We start from the raw sequence: 26,647 nt of genomic DNA, 5'->3' as shown, positions 1-26,647 counted from the left end.
AAGTTCAAGTTTCATTTCTGCTTGGCCAAATGGCATTTCCTGATTCTATGTAAGAAAAGTTTAAGGGTCTATATTAGAAGACTTGGAGGACTTTGGGGCTCTATCTAAGTGATACCCAATTTTATTTTGGTGATTAATGTACACATCTCTTTTCCTTAAGGAGCACAGATTTTACATTTCAAGGAAAAAAATATTCTGGCTTTGTTTTTGGCAAGATGTTCGGTGTGTTGCTCCACACTGATATTCAAAAGCAGGTAGAGACAATTCCCAAGATCCAGCTGTTATTGGCTTTTGCTCCTGAGAAGAGGCAGACTGGGGTTGGAACACTACATGGCTCTGACTCCTGCGACCTTGGGGAAGTTACTGAAATCCTCTGTGCCTCCGTGGCCCTGTCTGGAACATGGGCTAATCACCTTGCCTCCGATCCACCTCCCCGGAGGGTTGCAAGTATTAATGAGTTAATGATGTTTGGAGAGCATGTGAGCTTTGGATGAAAGATACAGAAGAACAAAGTAGGAGGGTTATTATGCATAATGAAAAGCTCCAGCAGAAACGCTGGTCTGAGTTGACCCCCAATACCACAATAACCACAACTCAGACATACCATAGGACCAGTACTCAAATACAAATCGTTTTTAAATTTTAAAACTTAAAAGGGGACTTTAATCTGATTGCATGATTATACCAAACTAGCTTGTCTCACGAGCAGGGGGCTCATCATGACCGTGGGTAAATGCCTGATTCCATTCCTACCCCGAGGCGTTGGTTATTGCCCCGACTGTGCACTACCGCCCACCAAGAGGGCAACTCTCACCCCCACACTGTGAGCTCTTTTAAGACTCTTTTTGAAGAACTCTTAGGGGTAGATCAGGGAGATCCACTGCTCCCAAACCATCCTCCCACGTGGTCATGGATTCTCGAAGTTCCTTTAAGAAGAAGACAAAACCCTTTGCAAATTAGAGAGGAAACTTAAAATACAACTACTGCCGGTAGTAGAGGAGAGCACTTAGCCTGTGAATTACGTCCACCGGATGACATAAACGATAGCAGACCCCACCCTCCACCTAGCGCAGGTTTCCACAGAGAAGAGAGAACAAATGACCTTGAGTTCAGGCATGAAGATGAGTTTCTCCGAAATATAGGGGCTGGGTGCAAAAGGAGAGACTCGGATGCCTGAGACAGTCACAGCCTCCCTTCCAGCTTCACCCAGAGCACAGACTGCACACAGAGGACCCTCTCATCTTCCTCCAGAGCACGGCCTCCTCTCACACCACCCAGGGAAACGCACAAGCCACGTGCGCTAGAAACCCTGGGCCGGGAAATAGCAACCAGCGCCGTCCTTGCTAGTTTCTGAGCGTGAAAAGGCAGCGTACTGTGAGAGCTCGTCAAACATCACCCCGCTCACACTTCTCCCAAATGGCCACCTAGCGGTCTCGGAGCGCTCCAGCTGCGCAAAGTGCTCTCTTTGCTGGTCAAGTTGATGTCTGAGTTGGACAGAATAGAAAGCAGGGTTTGCAGAGTGGAGGTGATGCTGTCCATCAGCTTCACAGGGGTTTGCCGCGGATGCTCAAGTACAGCAATCCAGGCAGGACCAGCGACGAGCAGGCACAGCCAGAGGAGCAGGTGGTCGGGGGGCGGGCGGAGGGCGTAGGGATCAAGGCTCTGAAGGCAGGTCTTCAGCCTGAAGGATAAGCCCAGGGAGCTGGGATGACGTCTTCATACGTGCGAAGAGAGAAAATCCGCCCTCTCTGTGGCGTTCCAAAGCACGGGACCAGGCTCAAGAGGCGAACACAGTTTAATCCAATAGAAGGACATGCTTTCTAATAGCACTGACCCGAGATGGAGTTAGCTGGCCACTGGCCACTGACCACTTCCTGAACTCAAGCAAAGGCTACTGCATTTATTTTTGAATAAATCTTTTTTTAAGAGATCTATTTGTCTATTTATTTATTTGGCCGCAGCATGTGGGATATCAGTTCCCCCACCAGGGGTTGAACCCATGCCCCCTGAAGTGGAAGCGCAGAGTCTTAACCACTGGACCGCCAGGGAAGTCCCAACCATGATTTAAGTCTTTTTAAATGACATTTTACAGTGAAAAGCATTATTGAGTCACTTCTGATATAAGAGGGGGAAAAAATAAAGAAAAATTTGAAATGGCTGCCTTACCGGTTCAGACACTGTGTCGAACAAATCCTTCTCTCAAGGCTCCTCTTTCAATATTTATATCCTCTTTATTATAAATGTGTTACAGAATTTGAAGATTCATTATAAAGAAGAATTTTTTCTACAGAATATGAGGTTTCGCTTTGTATTCTAAAAGAAAATTTAAAAGATTCTGATCTCTTGAATGACACTGGGAAGTGGGTAGAAGAAAAAGTCATATAGATTAATGGCTGAGGATGGGCGACTGTGGCTGCGCACGTCCCCGCTCTGTCCTGTAGGTGGCAGCATCTGTTTACAGCTGTCGCATTTACCTTCAATGGCAGCTGGAGGGCAACTGGGTTGAGCGAGTTTGAGTCCGGCTGCTTCAATTTCCAGAACATCCAGCATAATCAATTAAAATTTTAATATCATTAGGTAACTGCCTTTACTGAAGGAAAGAAAGAAAGAAGCATAGAAGTACGCTCTGCCTGACAGAAAGGGAAGCAGCGTATTGATTCTATGCAAGGTCATAGCTCAAGCCACCACTGTCACATTTTTTTACCTGGACCACGTATTGAATCCTTTATTTTTCCTCTGCTCAAATCTACATGAATGCAACAAAAACTGTTGTTTACTGTTCTCTTGTCCTTCCCACGTAGATTTCAGAAAGAAACCAGTGAAGAAGTAGCCTACACTAACCCAGTGAAAATTCAGAAAGGCCGTGAACTGTCTACAGCTGAAACCAGGGAAGTGGGCTAGCGTTGCTTTTTATAAAAATAAATAAATAAAGTATACAATTATATTTTAAAGTTATATTTTTAAATATTATACATATTTTAAATATATATATGGAATGGAATAAACTTCTTGAAGTATTAAAAATGAAAAGCCAGATGTGCCTTGCTTGAAACACCAAACATTCCGCTCCCTGTGCCTGGGGTCTCTGTGTTGATATATTACTGCAAAGCCCCAGAGTAAGCCAGAGAGCATGGGGAGAGCAGGTCTCCGACTGCCATTATGGTCAGTCTTTTGGAAAACTCAAAATACTCTGTTGTGTAAGATCCTCTAGGGCAAACATTTCCAACCAGTAGATCAGGATCAACCAGTAGGGTCACCTAGCTCCTCAGGGGGGTGGCCAGGTCAGGGCTGTCCACACCCCGCCTGCTCATCCCATTTTTATCCCAGGCTTCCTGTTGGGAAAAAGACACCACGCAGGCCCACACCTCAGAGGCCTCCCCTGGGGAGACTCCCCCCAACCCCTCAGCCCTCCCCCATGCCCAGGCTCTCGATCCTTTGGGAAAATAAAAAGTGTTCCACTTCTGGAGAGGCCGCCCGCCCCTGCTCTGGAGTCAGAAAGCCCCACTCTTTGGGGAATTTCCAAACCTTATTGTTTGTTTGATTTCCTGAAACCTGTCTTCTGCCCCTAAAAACCAAAAGCTGTTTTGCATAGTTGTTTCTTTCCCTTTAATTAAAGAAAAATTGAGTAAGTGTTGTTTTGAAATTTTCACGGCTCACTTAGACATAACTGGACACCAGGGCAGCACAGAGTCAGATTTGGGAGAGACGACTTCCAAAATTTGGTAAGTACGTTATAAATAGGAACAGAGAGACATAGCTAGTATTTTAAAACATGTCCTTCCAGAATATTAACTAATGCTTAAATGTATTACTTGGAACTTATAGAAAAATTATGAGGTTTACACTGAAAATGTGGGTTCTGTAGTCAGGTTTGCCCCGTGTATAGCCTTGGGAAAGTTACTGTATTGCTTTGCTAAGGCTGCCATAACAAAATACCACAGGCTGGGGGATTAAAACGACAGAAATCTACTTCCTCATGGTTCTGGAGGCGGGAAGTCTGAGATCAAGGTGTCAGCAGGGTTGTCTTCTTCTGAGGCCTCTCTCTTTTGCTTGCAGTTGGCCGCCCTCACCCTGCGTCCTCACATGGTCCTCCCTCTGTGTCTGTGTCTAATCTCCTCTTCTTATAAAGACACCAGTCATGTTGGATTAAGGTCCACCCTAATTCACTCCCCTCTCCCACTTCTGACACAGATATCTCAGAGCAGAAGATTGCTGGACCCACAGGAAATTCCAGCAGAGGAGGATCTATTTAAAATTCTGAATTCTCGGCTTCCCTGGTGACACAGTGGTTAAGAATCTGCCTGACAATGCAGGGGACACGGGTTCGAGCCCTGGTCCGGGAAGCTCCCAAATGCCGTGGAGCAACTAAGCCCATGCGCCACAACTACTGAGCCTGCACTCTAGAGCCCGCGAGCCACAACTACTGAGCCCACGCGCCACAACTACTGAAGCCCAAGCGCCTAGAGCCCGTGCTCTGCAACAAGAGAAGCTACCACGATGAGAAGCCCGCGCACCACAACGAAGAGGAGCCCTGCTCACCGCAACTAGAGAAAAGCCCACGCGCAGCAACGAAGACCCAAACGCAGCCAAAAATAAATAAATAAATAAATTTATTTTTAAAAAAGTTCTGACTCTAGAATTCAAACCAAACATGGGTTCAGAAGGAAAACAAGAAAAGAAAGATGCATTTTCCTTCCCTCAAAGAAGTGTCTGGCCGTGCACAGAGTGGGTGGCCAAGCAGAGAAGAAGCGATGGCCAAATGGCCGGCACCCCATGCTCCCAGGCACACCGACTGGGATGGAGTTTCACAAGCAGAGCTCTCCTGGCAGAGACAAAAGCTGGCCTGTCTGTCCCTCCTTCTCCAGGGAAAACGCACGGCCATTCACCCAGTCACCCCAGTGGCTGTGACACCTGATGCTGGCATAGCAGCCAGCTGCTGAAACAGCATTGCTAAGGTAGCCCGAGAAAACCAAACCATGGCAGATAAACGCGGTGATTTCTTGCTGGAGGGGAAAGGGCCCCAAGAAAAGAGCAACCAAGCAAGCGTGTTCCAGAAAGAAAGGGAAACAGGGATAGGCCAGGTGCCTCACTATTTCTTCCTTCACCTTCTCCCTGGTGCGTGCTTTTAATTTGCGACACGCGGTACTAAAGAGACTGTCCATAGATTTAGCATTGACGTTTCCTTCATGCAGTAATCCTTTGAATCCCATTTGCTGTAGATTTCTGCAGAGTGACATAAAAAAGACTTGTTTTGAAATTAGTGAGCACATTATAACGAGCTATTTTTTTCCAGTATTTGGGGCAACTTGAATAAGCTAACTCACCCAAACTCACCTCGCTCGGCCTGTGCCCAGGAAGAATTCTACAGGAATAGAGGCTGGATTACAAATCATCGCACTATCCATTGTTATGAAAAACGCCAACGGACACTGGCTCTAATCACATGATTTTTCCCACACAAACAACTCAGACCCTCACCCGACTTAAGGAAAGGATTTGTATGGGGTCAGTATGGCGACTTCAATAGGATTAGCCTTTTTTCCATCACACTGGTGCGCTGCAGAAAGTTGTGTATAGTTGTCACATACACAGTAAAGTATAAACAGAAGAACGATATACTCTCTTGCTCCTAATAAAAAGGTTTCTGAGATTCCACATTAAAAAAAAAAAAAAAGAAAAGGAAAGGAAAAACGAGAAGTTGGACGTCCAGTACAAGATGCTTACTTGGGGAAAACTTCCCATTTTGCAGGGAGGAGACAAGGGATTTCTTTCTCCCCGCCTCACACTGTGAGGGATGTGTCTTGCCCACGCCTCTCCATCCACGATCATAGTTCGTGCGGTGGTCCAGCTCCCACCGTATCGCCCTGGCTGCCAGCCCCAGTAATACCCCTTGGGGAAAGCAAAATAATGGCTTCCAAAGATGTTCATGTCCCAATTTCCCCCAATTGTGACTATGTTACAGCAGAAGGCCAAGAGGAATTAAGGTTGTCAGTCAGCTGATCTCAAATAGGGAAATTATCCTGGATTGTCTAGGTGGACCCAGTGTAATCACAAGGGTCCTTAAATGTGGAAGAGGCGGCAGAAAAGTGATGTTTGAGTGAGGTGATGGGAGAAGGACCAACCTGCCATTGCTGGCTTTGAAGATGGAGGGTGGGACTCAGTATCCAAGGAATGTGGGCAGCCTCCAGGAAACAGGTTCTCCTCCAGAGCCTCCAGGAAGGCCCTGGTGACACCTTGATTTTAGCCCACGGAGACCCACTGTGGACCTCTGAATTACAGAACTGCAAGGCAATAAATCTGTGTCATCATAGCCATTTAGCGTCGGGGAATTTGTTACAGGAGCAGCAGCAGAAACTATCCACCACGCCTGCCCCTTGGCCTCTGGAACTAAGGCAGGGGTAGCCGCCTACTCTTGCAGACCAGTGGGTCTCCCCACTGCCCTTGACTAGATCTCAGATCTTTCATCACATGCGTAACCCACACATCCGGTTTCCTGACTGGTCTGTGACTGATATAGGTACCATCAGAGCAAACTGGTACTTAGTCAAAAAAGCTCAAATGCTAAGAGAAAAAATGCCACCTAATAAGCTAGCTGTCTAAAGAGAATCTTCAAACTTCTCCATCTGCAAATCTTTTCCAGTGAAAGAATCTGCGTCCAGACATTAAATGTAAATGGATTAAATGTTGTATGCGTGCATCTCTGATCAGTCAAAAGAAGCAAGTACACGTGGGAACAAAGACCTCAGTCTAAAGAATGTTCTTCCTAAAATCGAAAGCACATTCATTTTACTTCAATGTTTTGCCAGATCTGCCCAAACCTGTCCGAAATAACCAGTACCATCAAAAACACCCCGCGAGCTTTAACCATGGCATTTTCCCCTATTAGGATTTCATAAGAATATCAATAATGTGATCTTGCTTTCATTTTGGCAAAAATAATGTTATACGTTATTGTTAGTTTCTTTCCTAAGAGGCCTTAGGTCTTCTAGAGAGAGGATTTTAAAAACGGAATTAGTTCAGATATTTAGTAAAAGCGGAAGTATTGTACCCCAGGTAGTAGCTGCTAAATTATAGAACTTTTGTTTTATGAAAGACTTAATAATTTAGTTGCTTCTTTGTAGTGCATTTAAAGATGTGGTTTTGTTTGAGAAAAAGAAAATTCACCAATTATAATGAAATAAATAGTCCTCCTAGGAAACATGTCCCCTCCCTCACTCCTTTTCATACAACTGCTCTTGCTAACATTCTTGCATTTACAAGAGCACTGAAGGACCCTGCCCCAACAGAGAGTGTATTAGTTTCCTACTGCGGCTCCATAACAAATTCCCACAAACTTCATGCCTTAAAACAACACACATGTATTACTTTCAGTTCTGGAGGTCAGAAGAGTAAAATGAGTCTCATGGGGTCTAAATCAAGGTGTCAGCAGAAGCTGGTTATTTCCGGAGACTCCAGAGGAGAATCTGTTCCTTCCCTCTTTTACCTTCTAGAGGTGTTACTGACCAGAGTTCTTGACCTCCTTAATCAACAGAAATTGATCAGAGGCCAGACAAGAAATTCAGGCAAGGCTTTACTGGGGCTCCTGCTGCAGCAGCGGGGAGCGAGAACAAGCAGCACATTCCCCTGCTCACTCGCTCTCTCCCCGAGGCAGTGGCAAGCTGGTTCCTTATATAGGGGCAAGTCCAGGGTCAGCCGGAGGGGGGCTTAGGTGGTTTGCTCACCCCTTTGGTGGTGTTGTGTGCAGCAGGTGTGAGCAGTACCCGGCTTTTGCTCCAGGCTCTTCTTTTTGTATCTTGTTGCCCATAATTTGCCCCTACTGTGCACGTACACGGTTATTTTTAGTCCCTTATAGTTTCTTTGTATTCTACTGCTGGAGGAGACATTTGTCCAGGTGCAAGCACTGCAGCAAAGGGTCCCAGGTCCCAGGTCCTAGCCTGTCTCAGAGGCTGCTGACATTCCTTGGCTAACGGCCACATCCAATCCAATCTGCTTCACGTGGCCTTTTCCTCTGTCTCTGACGCCTCCTACATCGCTCTTATAAGGATGTTTGTGATTATCAGGCCCACTTGGATAATCTAGGATAATCTCCCATGTCAAGATCCTTAAGCAAATCACATCTGCAAAGGTGCTTTTGCCAGGTAGAGTAACAGTCACAGGTTTTGGGGATGAGGGCCTGAACATATTCAGGGGGTCATTACTCAGGCTTTCACAGTCCACCCTCTGGCCCCCAAAGATTCACACGCATCCCACATGCAAACTGCATTAACCCCATCCCAAGGTTCCCAAAGGTCTTAACCCATCACAGTTTCAAGTCCAAAATCGCATCCAAGTCTCAGCAGCTCCCAAATCTCATCTAGGAAATACAAATCAGGTACAGGTGAGTCTCTGCATATAATCCATCCTAAAGCAGAAGTTCTCTCTTCCTGCGGACTAGTGAAATTAGAAAATGAGTTACATGTTCCAAAAAAACAATGATGGGACATGCACAGGATAAGTTATAGGTATGCCATTCAAAAAGGGTGAAAATGAAAGGAGAAAGGGAGAATGTGGGTCTCAACCAGTATGCAAAGAGGTAAACTCCATTACATTTTGGGACCCGGGAATGAGTCTCTGTGGCTCAGCCCACAGCTTCACCCTCGAAGCCATTCTTTTCCTTCTTTCCTCCCTCCCTCCCTCCCTCCCTCCCTTATATTTATTTATGTATGCAGTGCTGGGTCTTAGTTGCAGCAGGCGGGATCTAGTTCCCCGACCAGGGATCGAACCCGGGGCCCCTGCATTGGGAGTGCGGAGTCTTACCCACTAGACCACCAGGGAAGTCCCTCATCCTTTTTCTTGAAGGGTACTGCATGTTTGCAGCTGAGTACTTTTATCAGCCTGTCTCCTACCTGTGGAATTTGGGGAGCCCACCAGCCTTATTTTATTTCATCTTCTTTCTGTCCCTTTCCATCCAAGTGTCAGTGTTTCTGCTGGAATGACATTCTCAAAAACCTATGGGCCATTATTCAGCCTGCCACAGATTGCTCAGACAGGATAATTAATACAGGGAGGAAAACGTGACTTCTGAAGGATGCGTTTGGCTACCTACGTTATAAAGCACCACATACACAGAATGCAATCATTCACCGCTCTTACATGTGGATTTAAGGTACGTCAGGTCTTTAAGTCTCAAGTTATACACTAGAACACGATATTATCTGAAAGACCTTTCAACTGTGATATATCTCCTTACAGGAAAAGTCAGAATGAGTGCTAAAAAGTAAAAACTGGACTGTCCAGACGATGCTCATGACTAATAAATAGAGAATAATTTTAAAAGGAAGGAGGTGCTCAGATTACAGCAGGAGGTATTAGGGACACCTTCCTCATAGGACCCCAAAGGAGCATCAGGAAGGTTTACGAAGCTGTGGAATCTGCTTCCTGGAAAATTTTTAACAATTTCTTTTGAAATGAATGGCATCAAGGACTTTCTTTCCTGAGTTAGGCCCCCACTGCTGGCAAGGTGGACACTGAAAAAGTGGCAATCAACTACTTTGGAAAACAGTTTGGTAAAAATTAAAAAGTGATACCATACAGCCCAGCAATCCCACTCCTACGTATATATCCTAAGTGAACGCTTGCAAATGGGCCCCTTTAAACGTGTTTAAGACAGTGTAGTATATAATGGCAAAAATGCCAATAAGCCACGCATCTCTCGACAGGAGAATCGATAAATACGTTGTTATGTATTCACACCATGGACTACCGTACAGCAGCGAACGTGAAGAAATTATAGCTACGTGCTTCAGTGTGGATGAAGCTTAGTAGCTTAGCAGCAGGTGAAATAAGTAAGTCATAGAAAAATACATACATATAGTTCGATACCATTTAGTAAAGTTCAAATCAAGCAACACATTATAGAATACTCACATATGAAACAATTGTAAGGAAAAGAAAGTCATGAAAATAAACCAAATATCAGGGTATTGATCAACTGGTAGCAGAGTGAAGGATGGACTGGGGGTGGGGCAGCAGGGGTCTACAGGGAACTTCAGGATTTGAGGCATGTTCTATTTCTTGGGTCAAATGGTGGGTTCACGAGGGTTCATTTTATTATGCAGATGAATAATTTCAACATATTGCATAGTTTTAGAGTATAAACCAGACTCAAGATAAAACTAAAAAATTCTCCCAACGTCATTTATTTATTTATTTATTTTTGGCTGCGTTGGGTCTTTGTTGCTGTGCGTGGGCTTTCTCTAGTTGCGGTGAGCAGGGGCTACTCTTCGTTGCGGTGCACGGGCTTCTCACTGCGGTGGCTTCTCTTGTTGCAGAGCACAGGCTCTAGAGTGCAAGCTTCAGTAGTTGTGGCACGCGGGCTCAGTAGTTGTGGCTCGTGGGCTCTAGAGCACAGGCTCAGTAGTTGTGGCTCACGGGCCTAGTTGCTCTGCGGCATGTGGGATCCTCCCAGACCAGGGCCCGAACCCGTGTCCCCCACATCAGCAGGCGGACTCCCAACTACTGCGCCACCAGGGAAGCCCCATACAGAGGTTTTTTTTTATCACTAGCCTTCCTTTTGGTTCTTAGAGTTTCCATCTCCCAGTTTATATTATCCATCTCTTCTTGCACGTTGTCCACTTTTTGAATTAGAGCCCTTAGCCTATTAATCATAGTTGTTTTAAATTCCCAGTCTGATAATTCCAGTATCTCTGCCATATCTGAGACTGGTTCTGATGCTTTCTCTCTCCTCAAACTTTGCTTCGTGTCTTTTGGTATGTCTTGTAATTTTTTGCTGAAAGCTGGGTATGATGTACTGGGTGAAAGGAACCCGGTACTGATTCCCATGGAGGTTTCTGCTCTGGTACCTCTACTCCAATAAACTGTGATTCTCTGTATCTGCCTATCTGTATCTCTAATTTGGGGGGCAGTGGTTTGCCCTGTGACCTCGGTCTCTGATGAATCTAGTTAAGAGTTGTTGCTTTTCAGTTTCTGAAGTCTTTCTCTTGCTGTGAAGATGGGAGTAATGACTTCCAAACTTTTTACAAGCCAGCCTGAAAGCTGGAAGTCCTCCCTTTTGTTTATACCAACAACAAGACACTCTCATCTCTGCAGACCAAGATACAATTTACTCTATTTGCCTCACGTAGGCTCTTCCCACTAATTCCAGGCTCTTGTCAAGCACACAGAGGAGAAATCCTCCATCAACCTCGGAATTCGCCAGAGATGGGGCCGTCCTCACACCCTCCAGCCTGGCATGCCTGCTGGCTTCTGCAAGCCTTGGCTCAGGAGACGAAGCCTGGACACACTCAGGTTGCCATCTTTCCAGAACTCTCTTCAATCCACCTGTACCCGATTTGCTGCCAAACCAAATGTAGATTCTGCCTCTTCTCTTTCTTTCCCTGTTGCCACCGGCCTGGCCCGGGTCCCCACTCCTTCTGTTCTCTCTTCTTCACAGGGCATTCTACCAGCTTCCACCCTGCAGGTCTCTTCCCAAACCATCCCAGCTCAGTCCCCACTATCAGTGAAGCATGACTTGGATCATTTCACTGCCTCCTCAGGAACTGTCAGTGTCTTCCCAGTGCTTTCTGGATTAAATACAACATGCCTCGTCCTGACATTTAGGACCAATCTACATTTCTAATCTTAACTCTTACTGATCTCCTACAGACAACCTACTTCCAGCCAAACTAAAATTATAGCATTTTCCCAACACCTGGGCATTTCCTATTCTGTGCCTTGGCCTTATTTCAATTCTGCCACCTAAAATGCTTTCTCAGTTTGCTAAATTCTTACCCATTCTTCCCAAACCACCTCCTTTATAAAAGGACCAAACACACACACCACAACTTCACAACAAATAGCTAGCTCTTGCCGCACTTTCTCTCTCCTTTGTGAATCTCCAGGCCACTTTCACTTTCAGCATTTAACACTCGCTTTTATTAGAGTGTGATTGTCCTTCGGGCGCCTGTCTTTTCTATGATATTTCTAGTTTTCTGAGGACAGAGTCCATGCCATACTCATCTCCATATTCCCCCATAATATCTAACACAATGCTTTGCAGACAGTACACGCTCAACAAACATATCTTTAAATGAAACCATGTTATTTTAGGAAGGCAATCCGTGGTTTTCAGCTCATTCGTTATGGTTCTGATGTATTGGATAAAATAGATGATACGATATCCCTGATAGTCACAAGGGGAAGAAGGACTGGGAACCAGAGGAATCCCAAATGGTAGAACTCAGAAATGTTCATCCACCTCTTAATTCCTCCTTCATTGCGTCTCTGTCCATAGCTACGTGTTGACCAACTCCCCACGGATTAACTACATTTTCTATCTTTACTTAACTTTTTCTCTTACTTAATGATCATTTCATTCAAAGGAACAAAGTTTTGAATCACTTCATGAACGTTACTGTATGTGTGTTGGGAGCAGGTAACCAGGAGGGATACTGGCAGCCAATGAGCCTGGCAATTTGCATTGTTGGGTTTTTTTATCTCCCCAAAATGACAAATGACTATAAACTATAGACCTTATGCTGTTTTTCTTAGAGACGGTGATCACCACAACTGTTAAATCCTTATTGCTAAGAAACTACTAGACTAAGAAGAATATTCAAATCATCTACCACTTGCCATTGATAAAATGTAGTGCCAGCAATAAACAGCCCCAGGTCTGGAATATTACACCCTTGCTGTTCCCGCCACCCCACTGGAAATCACATAGCTACAGTGATAGTCAACATTAACACTCTCAGTCACTAGAGTAAGATAAACTTTTTCTACTGACTCTATTTTTATTTTGGTAAAATACACATAACATGAAATTCACAATTAGTGACACTTAGTATATTCACATTGTCGTGCAACCATCACTACTATCTGGTACCAGATACACTGACTTTTTTTTTCTTTTCCTAATGGCTTTTTGCTAAAATAAATTAGAACTATCTTCTATAACGTAAGCACTATTCATTTTGCAGAATTGGATATTTTCAATCTCTTAGACTCACCAGCTTTTGTCAACGGGACAAATAAACAGCCCAAAAGAAAGAATCACTGCTGGGTCCCTTTGTTGGTCTGTGTAGAGGTATTCTGAAAGTCATAGGTAATTGATATCCATTTGCCTTGCAAGGACCAGGCAGCAACGTGGTTTCTAGCCCCTGGCGGTATGTTTCTGGAACTATAACAAACCTGGATGAAACACAGGAGACCCAAGACCTTGGCACGTTTTCACCTAAGCCAAGTCACACCATTAAACCTCAGTTAGGAAATATCAATAACTTGGGGAAGGTGGATTGCAGTTTAGCGTATTACCAGCTGTCAGCACCTCAGGAACTAAATTGAACAGCCAGGGAATTGAGATATGAAAAGTAAAGAAAGCAATCATATGGGTCTCCTTTAATATCATCTGTGGCATGACCACCCCCTGCCAGCCTCACGCCACTGCCCCTCCCCAGCTGAAACAAACATAAACAGTAAAACAAGTTTCATTTTATTTTTAAAGAAATAGGGACAGAGCGATTATAAAATTCCAGAAATATAAAAGTTGATGTCTCAAAGACCGCTACTCTTTCTATGCTTATATTTTCTAATATAAACCAGATGTTTTGAGTTTTTCCAAATAACTTCTTTCAGAGAAATAATGCTTTAGTCTTTGGCATGTTTTTGATCTTAGGTCAATTATTCTTACCTACTTTTTCCTCAGCCTTCACAGATGTTGTTTTCATACAATTCTAAACGTAAATATCCCCTAACTGGGCTAATTTGCATTTGCAGCTGTTCATCTCAACATTTAATGTTTATCATATAATAAGGTATTGGTTTTGGAAAAATTGGAATGTAATGAGAAAAATGCATTTACAGGCCTATCTCAGAGATATTGCAGGTTCAGTTCCAGACCACCACAATAAAGCAAATATGGCAAGAAAGTGAGTCTCATGAATCTGTTGGTTTCCAGTGCATATAAAAGTTACGTTTACATTACCCTATGGTCTACTAAGTGCAATAACATTATGTCTAAAAAAGATAATGGACGTACTTTAGTTTAAAAATACTTTATTGCTAAAAAACGCTAACCATTACCTGAGCCTTCAGAGATCTGTAGTAATAACATCCAAGATCACTGATCACCATCACAAACATAATGAAAAGGTTTGAAATATTTTGCGAATTATCAAAATGTGACACAGACACGTAGTAAGCAAACACCCTTGGAAAACGGGCACCTATAGACTTGTCCTACTCAAGGCTGCCACAAACATTCAACTTGTAAAAAGGCAGTAGCTGCAAAGTGCAATAAAGCGAGGTGTACCTGTAGACAACTCTTTTGACCTAATGATATCCAGTTCTTTAGGAAACATTTGGGGGAACTAGCCCAATAGGGTTAGCAAACTAAGATAGAAGGAATGGCCCAATATACATAAAAATGCCTGAGGTCTCTACCATGGGGGGTTTTGTCGACCAACATCAAAAAAGAAGGAAGGAAAATTCTTGAATTCAAAAAGTGTCCTTGAATTTGTTAGATTTATTGTTAGAGTGAAAAATGCAACCAGTTTCAGAATGAATTAGATTCAATCTTTCTGAGGTTTCACTGACGGGTTGCATGCATTTCAGGCTCGTAGAAAGCCCAGCCAGTAACACAAATCAAAATGGCCATAAAAACAGATATAAGCTGAAACTAGAAACTTCCACTCTCTGACCAAGACACTGCCTCTCACCATGGCCTGGTCCCCTGCCCTGAGCCGACTGCCAGAGGCGGCAGATAAACACACAAACACACACCCAGGTGTCCTAATCCAAATCAGGCCAGGTTAGCGAAAAAAATTCATCACTTGGGCCTCATGACACAGCACAAGGGAGCAACTGTGGTGTGTGTGCCTTGGTCCCCCAGACAGTTAACATAAGCCACACTGCAGAATGCAAAACAAATACACCTCCCTCCTTCCTGCAGCACGCAGCTTCTTTTATCAGCTGCCTGGTGCGCCCCTTAGACAGGCAGCCCCATCGGGTAGACTGGGCACGATGCTGTCTGGGATCCATCCCGGGAAAGCCCGGATGGGGGTTCTATGGAAAACTTCAGATCAGCACTCCCCTCGGCTCCCCCGACCCGAGCCCAGCACTGCTTGTTAAGACAATAGGACAGCGAGGGCGGTCTGATCCCGAGTCTAAGGCAGCTCAGTCTAGCGCAAGGACACAAAGGCTGCTGAAGGAGGGGCCCAGTGTCTGCGCTGGCCACTGCCTGGCAACGCCAGCCGCGCAGACTCCTAGCCACCCGCCACCCGCCACCCCGGGCCTCGTCACGTGGCTCCGGCGTGGTCTGGGGTCCACTGAGGCCGCCGGTGCTCTGCCCGCTGCTGCACGGGAGCGAGGACGTGCACACTGCTCGCCCCAGAGCGGAGCGTTTCCTCTCATTCCCCTCCCCTTCCCGCGCCGATTTCAAACCCCGGTTTGCTGGCAAAAAGCTTTGCGAGTGTTTAATTTTGGAGGGCCTGCTGGCTTTCGGGAGCTCAGGAATAGCTGAATGCTATTCATTCTGGGGAAAGTAGATTATCTGGTTTCTAGGCTAAGACCTGGCCCGAGGCCAGTAACACGTTTTGGTAAATATTTCAAGGACCAAATGTAAAGTATAAAACAGGAGCCCTAGCCGCAGAACAGCAGTAGCACTCCTGGGGAGACATAGTAATGGCCTGGCTGGATGAGGGTGTAAGAGAGGGAATGCACTGTTGCCAGAAGATGAAAAATGGGCCTAAATCTTAGTGCAGGGCCTCTGGCCTTCTTCCAGCGGGACGGTTAGACCTGGTATCAGGGCTGGTACGGCAGGAGTCGCTGAGATGACGCATTCTGCTGACAGAGCCACCCAAACAGCTGGCGAGCTGCCCTGCTCCGCCCGTCTCGTGCGCTCACCGCGACCGGGACGCATCCGGCACGTTCATCATCTTCTCCGGGGCGTGAATGGATGCTTAGCAGGCAGATAATTCCGCAGGCATATATGTGTGTATTATCATGCAGATACGACAATTATTTCGTAATAGAAATGGAACCTGGGCCGTCTCTGCCTGACTTTTGATCCTGCCAGCGCTGCAGAAAAAAACGCTCGCTGATATGTTCCATAGTCAGGAAATGGAAGCACAGAAGGAGAGCGAGATTACAGGCCACTCTGTGCATTCGCTAACACGTGCTGTGATTTTAGCCCTTTCTTGTGGATATCTCATTTCACAGGGAAGGGGAAAAGGCAAATGGGAGACAAAGAGGCCGCCACCCAGCATGCACGCATTTTCCATCCCAGTGTGTAACTAGAAAATAGAACAGAGTCATATAAATAAGGCAAAGCGTATCAACAGACCAGTTGCTGTAAAATGGCGCAAAAAAAAAAAAAAAAAGAGAGAGAGAGAGAGGTGGAGGAAGAGAGAGAGAACAAATAAATGAAAGAAATGTGTAAAACTGACTTTTCCTTATGATAACTTTCTTTTGAGTCAGATCAGCATTACCCCACTTTGTTTCATTTCATGTTGAGTATATAGATAGATAGATGTCCATAGAGAGAAATGATTTTCTACGATAGATATTAAACTCAGTTAGGGCCAGACACGGTACTATTCCTTGTTTAATTCCATAGCCTCAAACTCTTGGTAGAAAATCTAATATTAAACTTTTTTCTTATCTAATTTGGCAGGAATTGGAAGATTTAGGGAAAGCAGGAAGTTAAATAGGATATGAGATCAGGTTTAACCAAGCTTGAATTGACTGAGCTGTAAAAAGAGGGAGGGGAAGGAAGCATTGCTGTCCAAGCCACTGAGTCCGCCATACTCCATTTGTAATCAAGGCGGCAATGGTTAGTCAGTGGCCCAGGACACCCCGGGTGTTTTCTGAGAAGAGCATGTGTGAAGAGGGGAGCAAGGATATTTGAGGGAAACTAGTACCCAACCAATCACTGATATTTATGGGCCATCATAAATTAGGTGTTTATAACTTGGGAGATACTTTTGTTTGCATCACACTTAGAGGAGTTTCAATCATAGTTTAAGGTTAGAAAGATGTGACCCATGCAAACGTTCTTTCATTTTAATTTGGATCTATTTCCTGCATCTAAGGAACGTGATGGTCCTGTTCGCTCAGCTCCCCCTCTTTCAGCCTCTACAGGGGTCACACCTTGCCAACACTGGAGGGTGCTTATGCATCTCGATCCAGATAAACTTAGGGGTGCTTGACTGATCTGTCATAATTCTTTCAAACTGTTGGTCCTGTTTTGGATCAATTCATTGCCCTTTCAGCTGTAGAGAAAGGAACACCCTCCGGGGAGAATGATCTGCACACACCTCTTTCATTTGCCTGGGGCTGCTATGTGAAAACAGCCACCTGCCGCCGTCTGGCATCAATCCATCAATCCATGCCCTGCTGCTTGAGCAGCTGGTGGTGCCTCCCATTCCTTAAGTACTTGAGAATCCTTCCCCACGAGCTGGGCCATTGATTAAGTGCTTACTTTGGAAGAGGTGTAAGTAAGGACTACAGCGTGATCATAGAAACCACGTATGCCCACTTGAACAAGAGGGAAAAAGACATAGAAGAGCATTTTTAAAGGGAGGATGTGATTTTCTGTTTCAAAAGTTGCCCCCCCCGCCCCGCCCCTGATTCTCGTAGATCAAACAGCCCGATAGGAACTCTCTTTGTTGAGCCAAGCTGGGAATAATAGTTCCTTTGTCTGAACACCCAGTATTTATTCATTTAACACTTGGTAAATGCCTACTAAGTGCCAGGCACTTTAAATGCATATTTGTTTTTACAAACAAACCTACAAGGCAACTATTATTATCCACCCCACCTCCACTACCACCACAAATATAATAAATATAAAAATCAGATGAAAGGAATGCAACTCAGAGGAAATGCTAAAAACCAATATAAAATTATCAATAAAAAAGATAGCCAAATACCAAAATATAATATTATTAATATATTATCAAATATTATATTATCAATATAATATTATCAATAAAACATATTATTAATATAATATTATCAGTTAAAAATGATAGCCAAATACCAAAAATATATAGACTTCCATAAAGGAAAACCTTATCATTTCACTTTGTAGTTTATTATTCCTTTTCACTAAGCTTGATTTTCCTAGAGGTTTCAGAGATTTGACCTAAAGACGATAGCTTAACAGTTCTCTTTGGAAGATAAAATGTTTATTAGCAAACATATACTTATAGTGCATGGTATTATTTTATTTTATGCTAAGATGTGAGCTGAGAAATGTGATTTTATTTATTGCAGGGGCACCATATTCAAAACCCCTTTGGTGCTATATATGGGAAGCAATGGATGGACCATGGTCCCATTAGCTGTGTTTAAATCTCCATTCTAAACTTTAATACTCTAAATCAAGTTTTTGCTAATGTAACTTGCCACAATTTTGGATGTGTCTTTCTGGGTTTTTCTCCTTTTTTAAGTGAATTAGATAACCTGACTACATTAAGTACAGTTTATTTTATATGTATGTTTATAAGAGCACCTACCATACCAAATATTCAGTCAACGTGGGTCATTAAAATATGTAACCTTGGCAAATTAAAACATAATCATTAAAACATCTTAAACCAAAAGAAATAGTAGAGGCACTTGAGAAACTATCAAAGAAATACTTTATATTTAGTATTTTCCATTAGGGACATAGGTCTGGAATTCATCCCCACAGTTGAGAGTTGCAGTCATGGGAGTGGGTAAGATTACCAAAGAAGAAATTCATGAAGGAGGGAGGCAGTCCTTAAAGGATAGAATCTTAATGGAAATATCTCCAGCTGGGCGTTGAGGGCAGTGGGCAAAACTGAGGAAACCAAAGAACAAGGCAGGGAAGTAGGGGGTGATTGGGGGTGTGCAGTCAGTGGAACAGCGGGTGGGGGGCATCTTTCACTCTGGGCTTTGGAGTTTTGGAGACTGGAGAGAAGCCAGTGTCATTACTGGCACCTGAGTGAGCCCAACACCTGGACACCTGGACAACTCCCCTGACGGGTGTACATGTCCTCATAGGGGCTCTCTTTCAACAGGCTGAAAGAGGACATAATATTGGCATGATGGTTTTTCCATGAAGTTAAACACAAACACTGACACTGTAGAACGGGAGAGGCCACAACAGTGAGAGGCCCACGTACTGCAAAAAAAAAAAAAAAAAAAAAAAGAAGGATTTTAGAAGAATCAAGTTATAATTCTTCTTGGATCAATACCTACATCCTAGTAAGCAAACCTCAACAATGATCAGCTAAAGCTCTCAAAGACCTAGCGAATGAAACTAAAATGATAAGGGTAACATGCATAAGGAATGCACACAAAATATGCCAGGGGGTAAAGCCACCTACAGAAAACTCAGAGAGCTAGGACAGGGAGGCTCTGCTCAGAACCCCACGGACACGGCCCTCAAGGGTCAGGCCGAGCAAGAGGCATCCACGGAGGAAAAAGGAACCACGCCAGCGCTGTGAGGGAAACGGGGAGCGTGCAGGGAAGTCTGAAAACAAGCAGGGTGGACGCTGTCAAAAGCCGGATGTAAAGACTGAACAAAGATCAGTGGCAGCGAGGAGGTCCCAGTGACCCTGCTGTTCTAGGGGTGCTGGGAGCAGAGCCAGGGAGCGGCGGGGATGACGTGGAGGTGCGTGAGAGGCGCTTGAGCCAAAGCCTGGTGACTGAGTCAAGAAGTCCGCTGTAAGGTGCAGCCGGAGAGCTGTGTTACTATTAATAACTACTCATGTATGCAAATGACTTACTTTCAAAGGGAGGGAGGGAAGGAAGGGAAAAGTAGAGAGGCTTTAATATCACCCTTAGTTACTCATATCCTGATACGATTCCTGGAAATAGTGAGGCGCAGATGAGTTGGAGCTAGTGCGCTGGGAATTGCCTGTGACCCTGCATTTTAAAAGATTCCATGTGACCGCGCTGCAGAAGAGGCAAAATGGAAATGCAGGGCAGGTTAGGAGGCCGCTGCAGGAATCCAGGAAGGCGGTGAGAGCGCAGCCTCTTCACAGGCAGAGGGGGCATCACCGTGGAAATGGACCTAAAGATTGGAGAGCCTCCTGGGACGGGAAGGGATGAGAGATGAACCCAGAAGGGCGGGGGTAGGACACGGACCCTGGGAGAGGCTTACACGGCTGGGAGGAAGCCACCTTACCTTTGCCGGCTGGAGAGCAGGCTGGGAGGACGGACGTGGGTGTAGGTAAATTGTAGGTAGAGGGTGGGAAGTTACCAGAAAGCACGCGTATGCCCTCAATTTTCTCAATGACTCACGAGGTGAAGTTGTCTGCTGAGAGCAGGGGGCGTAGGAACTGAGAGGGAGTCTGTCTTGAGAGGAGCGCTGAGGTCTATAAATAGTCTTCTAACTAATGAGACTGCGGAGGGAGACCGTGGGTCTCTCTGGGCGCACTGGAGGCCTCATGGTGACCTCTTACTGGGGACCACAAACCCAGCTCTGCGCCCACTGCTGCGTGTGTCAGACGTGCAGTTAACATACCCAGCTCGTGGAGCTTTGCAGCCGCAGGGTCTCGGCCATATTTAAACAGCACTGAGGCTGGAAGAAGCTATTGATTCCAAAGTGGCAGCTTTTTTAAAAAATGGATTATTGGCAATTTTTTGCTTGTGCTTTCAAAACATATGGCTTGATGCTAACTGAAACAGTGTGGCCTTCGGAAAGTTTCTTAACCTCTCTGTGCTTCCTTTGCCTCTTTCGGAAAAAGTAAACAACCTAATTAATCCTCATAGGATTCTTGTGACAATTCAATAAAATGATAAATGTAAAACACTGAAAAAAGTTTCCGTTTATAAAAATTAAAGTGCTCAATAAATGATAGTTATTTTTGTCAAAAAATATGACTTGTACATATATATCCATACCTTGAATGTATATATATTTATATGTTCAGTGAAAGTATACATATACAATGTGTTGTAGCATTAATATATGTGTGTATATGTATGTAGGTATGCACATATATGTGTATTATATATGTATGTATGCATGTATAGACACACATATATATAATTATAGCAACCATTTATTCAATATGCATTTGTCGAGCACATTCTACGTGCCAAGAATGACGCTAGATTCCGAAGAGACAATACTGAACAAAAATAGATGAAGCATCTGCCATTATGGGGTGAACAGTCTGATGGTTACGACAAGAAGAGGGTCAAACTGATGTAAAATGACAACGTGCTCAGGGCTGTAAAGAGCTCTACCGAGTGCAGTGAAAAGGTAAATCAGCACAGGTCAGGTGGTTCCGCCCCACCTGAGGTCACAGGCTGACGCGTCCTCGTCCTTCTCCCCGACTACATTACGATTCCTTCGAAAGCTGTGGATCGCTGCCTACTCCTCTCTGTTTACGGCACCTGACTCCTGACCCCCGTGCACACAGCAGGTGCTCAATGTGTGTCTGCTGGCTAACCTGATGCCATGGGGTGTTCACCAGCAGTGTTAGTCGTGACAGCCACGTGGGGCACCCACTGCCTTTCTTTATAAGAAACCGCAGAGGGACATCTTGGTGGTAACGGAACATCGCCGTTGACTGGCTGATTTGGCAGGAACGGCTCACCCCAGACACTGCGTGAACTCTCAGCCCAAAATGCAGCGTCATTGATGCTTTTCCTTTTAAAAAAGCACAAAGCGCAGTGTTCTCTGTGCTAACATACATCGAGGACCTATATGTTTATTTCTTCTTGTTTTTCAGCGCAACTTCCATTGATCCAGCAGGTCGTCGGGAAAATGGGGGAATGATTGTTCAATGGGTACAGAGTTTCCCTCTGGGATAATGAAAATTTTCTAGAAATGGATAGTGGAGATGGTTGTACAATGTTGTGAATGTACTTAATGCCACTGAATTATACAATTAAAATGGTAAGTTTTGTTATGTTGATTTTACACAATAAAAAATCCCCCCTCAAAAAAAAAGATTTAAGCTTGGGAATTTAGAAAATAGAAAACAAAAACAAAAAAAAACTAGGTATGAATAACTGTCACCTCTTCCTTAAAGTCCTTCAACAGTTCCCCATTCTCTCCTGACCAAATCCCAACCAGGCCCTTCATGGACTGGGTCCCGCTTGGCAACTCCTATGTCTGTCCTTCCTGAACCCCAGGCTCCACCCAGGCCAGATAGCTTGTGTTTCCCCCATCATGCATCTGTGTTTTGCCTGCATGGGTTCTGATCTCTGGGATGCTCTTCTCATCCCCCACCTTCTAGCTGGAAAGGTGCACCTCAGCTTAGCCTCCTCAAGGGAACTTTTCCCAACACCCATTTCAAATCTTGCAGCCCCGGCCAGAGAAATGACTGCTTTCTCTCTCTCTCTCTCTCCCACTTTCCCTTGTGTAGCTCATTATCACAGCAAACACAACATTAAATGCACTTGTTTATTTATAGGTCTGTCTTCCTGTACCCTACCTTGGTGGCAGCAGGGGCAAAATCTTTGTTTTATTTGCATACTATGGTTTTAAAATCTTTGGCTCCAACGGGGTGACCTTGGGCAAGATATTTAACCTCTTCTAGATCTGTTTCACCTTCCATACAATTTGAATAATAATAATAGTCTCTATGTCATACAGTAGTTATGAAGCATAAATGAAATAATGCATGTGACGTGCTTAGAGAGGGCCCGATGCACAATCAACAATGAAGTATTTGAAGAAAGGAGGTTCATAACCAATAACAATTGTTCAGTGGCTAAAAGGATGAATATTTAACGCTGAGAGTTGACAAGAAGAATGAATAACCTAATTCCAGATGTTTATTTAGAAAGACGAATGAGGAAGCTGAATGACTAGAAGAAAGAGCATTATAGGAGAACATCTTTTGCTGTGTGTATCATAATATAGTCAACATACTTCCAACAACCTCCCACGTTTCTGCCATAAACTCTTCCACTCCCTCCAGAACCAGGCTGATCAGGCTACAGAGGTCTTTATAACTAAAATATCAGAGTCGGAACGAGGGGAAGATGGCGGAAGAGTAAGACGCGGAGATCACCTTCCTCCCCACAGATACACTAAAATATCAGAGTCTTCTTAGAAAACAAAAACTCAATGAAACCGATAAGAAAGGCTCATTGCCACAGTCTTCAATACCGAACCAGTGGAGGCTCTTCATGCTTTAAAGAATATAAGGCAGTCCTGATGTGGACGTTGAGGAATTTTTGAGTGTTGTCTATACTGACCCACTTGCATCAGAATTTTGGCAAACTAGCCTGACTCCTGGAATTTAAACCAGTAAGTGACCTTTTCTCCAATCAGCTTGGCTTTGGGTGTAAATTCTTATTTTATTTTATTTATTTTTTATTTTTTTGCGGTATGCGGGCCTCTCACTGTTGTTCCTCTCCCGTTGCGGAGCACAGGCTCCGGATGCGCAGGCTCAGTGGCCATGGCTCACGGGCCCAGCCACTCCGCGGCATGTGGGATCTTCCCGGACCGGGGCACGAACCCGCGTCCCCTGCATCGGCAGGCGGACTCTCAACCACTGCGCCAACAGGGAAGCCCGTAAATTCTTATTTTACGTAAGCAGATGCTGGCTATTTTCAAGGTATGGAGCTGGCTCATGCGGTGGACACAAAACATTATGTGACGCTATGCACCGTTTCTTCTAAGGCAACACACACTGCAGGGAACAGTGCCGGAGTCTTCCAGGTGACTGTACCCGATTTCCACGCAGTCCCATTAAAGCGGACTCCACACGGAACCCCAGGAGTGGAGCTCGTGACCAAGGCCTAAGTCATCAGCTATCTCACTTCCCCATCCTTTGATCTTCGTGGATCATATGTGACCTAGTCAACGAAATGCAATGACATTTTCACTGCACCTTCTGGGGAAGAGACTCTCACTCATAACCTTTGACCTAAGACGTAAGAGAATGAGTGGGTTAGCAGGGACCTTTCTGGTACCCACAAAACCCAAGGCTAAAGTCAACGCAGTGGAAGGCAGAACAAAGGTTTAAAAGCTGGCAGGTGCCAATGGTGAGCCTGAGCCCTGAATTGAGTCCTGTCTGTAGGTAGCATCCCCTTTCAGCTTTTGAGTCAATAAATTCCCTTTTGGACTAAGCCAGTTTGGGTTGGGCTTTTCTGTAACCGCAACTAAATAATCCCAACTGGCCTTCATCAAAGCCACTCTTCCCAAACGGGAGCTCCACACTCTGATTCCATCCAAGAGATAACTGGTGTCTCTAGAGAACCCACATGTGAATAGAATCAGGGCATATTCAAGAGGGTAAGTGTCTGGGTAAGAAAATCTCTCCTTTGGGGATACCTGTGGTTCACATTTCTGTGTGGGCCAAGAAACTCCTATAAATTTCACCTGTTGACACATTTTCTTTGCGGGCACTTTGCTACTTCAGGGGGAGGAGCCGGAAACAGAGGTGGAGAAGGGAAAGCATGAGGCAAAATGCGAATTATTGTGCAGGAAGCAATATAGCAGATGGCCTTTTCGCAGAGGGCTGGCGTGTGGGTACATGCGGTGTGAATTCACGGTGGAGGAACTAATCAGGCAGTGTTATCTGATCTGGAACAACAAGAAAAAGAAAGGGTCTCTTTCATTTTCCCCTGCTTTGGTATGTCTGAAAGCCCTTATCAGTGTGATAGGGCCTGGAATCACCCAACCAGAAAACCTTGACGGGATTGTGCTAAAGTGGGGACCTGGGATCTGGGTTGTTTTCCAAGGACCAACCGTCATTTCATTTTCAGAATGAATCTGGATTTTTGTTCTGTGAAAACAGGGCAGGTTCTGGATTGAAAACAAAAGTCAGACGTGCTGATGCTTGAATGTAAAGAACTACGGAGTTTCATAAGTTCTTCTGAGTAATAGAGGCTCGTCTCCAGCCTGGGGCCGAGGAGGCAGCGGGAGCAGACCCAGAGTCTGTGAGGTTATTTCTCCCGTGAAAAGCAAAAGCCCGAAGCAGGACTCTGAATAATCTAAGTGCAGAGCTGCTCCCATGGAAGGCGACAGAGCTTTCAGGAGGGGCCCTGGCTTCTGGGTACCAGGACGGGTTTCAAACTTGCCTCCATCCCCCACTGTCTCCATGGTGACAGAGAAGTTAGTTATCCTCTCTGAATGTATTTCCTCATCTGTAAACATCAGTTACGTTCTTGAGAGAAGTAAGTGGTTGAATTACATCAAGAGTGTATGGCCCATCGCAAGAACCCAAATAAATGGCAACGACATGATTTCAGTTACTCTGGGGAGACTTGGATCAAATACAGGGCTGCAGGTACTGAGACAGGAATACCTTCTTCTCATTTGTCAGGCAGAGGGGGCAAAGTTCAGTTTCTTCTTAATGTGATTTTCTGCAGAATATCAAGAGAAAAACACCAATTTGCCACCAAATTTCTGCATTTTTCTGGCTTCTTCGAAGCTCAGCAAAATCTTGTCCCTAAACCGCTGAACAGCTCTATAATTCCAGACTGGCTAGAGACAAAACCAAGTCAAAAGACTTTCATTGGACCATCAGTTTCTCAAGTATTCCCAAGTATAAGAATTGGGTTTTATTCCTCTTTTTAGGCCAGATACATAGCACGGCACCTTACGGGTTGCTCAAGAAATTTTTATTCTCTTATCTAAGAAAATGAATTCATTCTCAGACCAGCCAACCTAAACTTCTGTTGGAATGTGCTCAAAGAAGCTAGGAAGGATGGAAGGAAGGAAGGGAGGGAGGGAGGGGGGAAGGCAGGAAGGAAGGGAGACTCTCTTGGTGTATTAGTTAGGGTAAGAGCTAAGCTGCTAAGGGCTAATAAAGAAACCCCAAATTCCAGTGGTTTAAAAGCAGATAGGGAGCGGCGCAGTGACGGCGGCGGCAGTGTCGGCGGTGGTTGCTATTCGGAGCCGTTGAGACGCCTCTGCGGCAGCTGGTGGCACAGGTGGCTCGCGTGGACGTGGGCAGAGGCGGCTGGCCCGCCACCGCAGCCCCAGCGCCCACGGCCCCGGCAGGTAGATGAAGTTCCTGATGGAGCTGCAAAACCACCCACAAACAAACTCCCCATTTTCTTTTTTGGAACTCATGAGACTGCTCTTTTAGGCCCAAAGGACATATTTCCTTACTCAGAAAATAAGGAAAAGTACGGCAAACCAAATAAGCGAAAAGGCTTTAATGAAGGTTTATGGGAGATAGATAACAATCCGCAAGTGAAATTTTCAAGTCAACAGGCATCAACTAAACAATCAAATGCGTCATCTGATGTTGAAGTTGAAGAAAAAGAAACTAGTGTTTCAAAGGAAGATACTGACCATGAAGAAAAAGCCAGCAACGAGGATGTGACTAAAGCAGTTCACATAACCACTCCAAAAGCTGCCAGAAGAGGGAGAAAGAGAAAGGAAGAAAAACAAGTAGAAACCGAGGAGGCAGGCGTAGTGACTACAGCAACAGCATCTGTTAATCTAAAAGTGAGTCCTGAAAGAGGATGACCTGCCGCTACAGAAGTCAAGATTCCAAAACCAAGAGGCAGACCCAAAATGGTAAAACAGCCCTGTCCTTCGGAGAGTGATGGTACCTGAAGAAGACAAAGTAAGAAAAAGGGGCAAGAGGAAAAACAACCTAAAAAGCAGCTTAAAAAGGATGAGGAGGGCCAGAAGGAAGAAGATAACCAAGAAAAGAGCCAGATAAAAAAAAAGGGGGAAAAAGAAGTTGAATCAAAAAGGAAAAATTGGAAGAAA

At 44.7% G+C, this 26,647-nt stretch overlaps 1 protein-coding gene and 1 pseudogene across 2 annotated transcripts in view; one reads left to right on the top strand and one right to left on the bottom strand.

Moving 5' to 3' along the window:
* Nucleotides 1–26,647, bottom strand: part of CLVS1 (clavesin 1) — a 415,580-nt gene that overhangs the window by 250,711 nt on the left and 138,222 nt on the right. The window lies entirely within an intron of this gene.
* LOC115854903 (PC4 and SFRS1-interacting protein-like) lies at nucleotides 1,564–26,647 on the top strand (annotated as a pseudogene).

Source organism: Globicephala melas, chromosome 17 (assembly GCF_963455315.2).
Source record: "Globicephala melas chromosome 17, mGloMel1.2, whole genome shotgun sequence".
Taxonomy (NCBI): domain Eukaryota; kingdom Metazoa; phylum Chordata; class Mammalia; order Artiodactyla; family Delphinidae; genus Globicephala; species Globicephala melas.
This window is presented reverse-complemented; position numbering and strand designations above follow the sequence as displayed.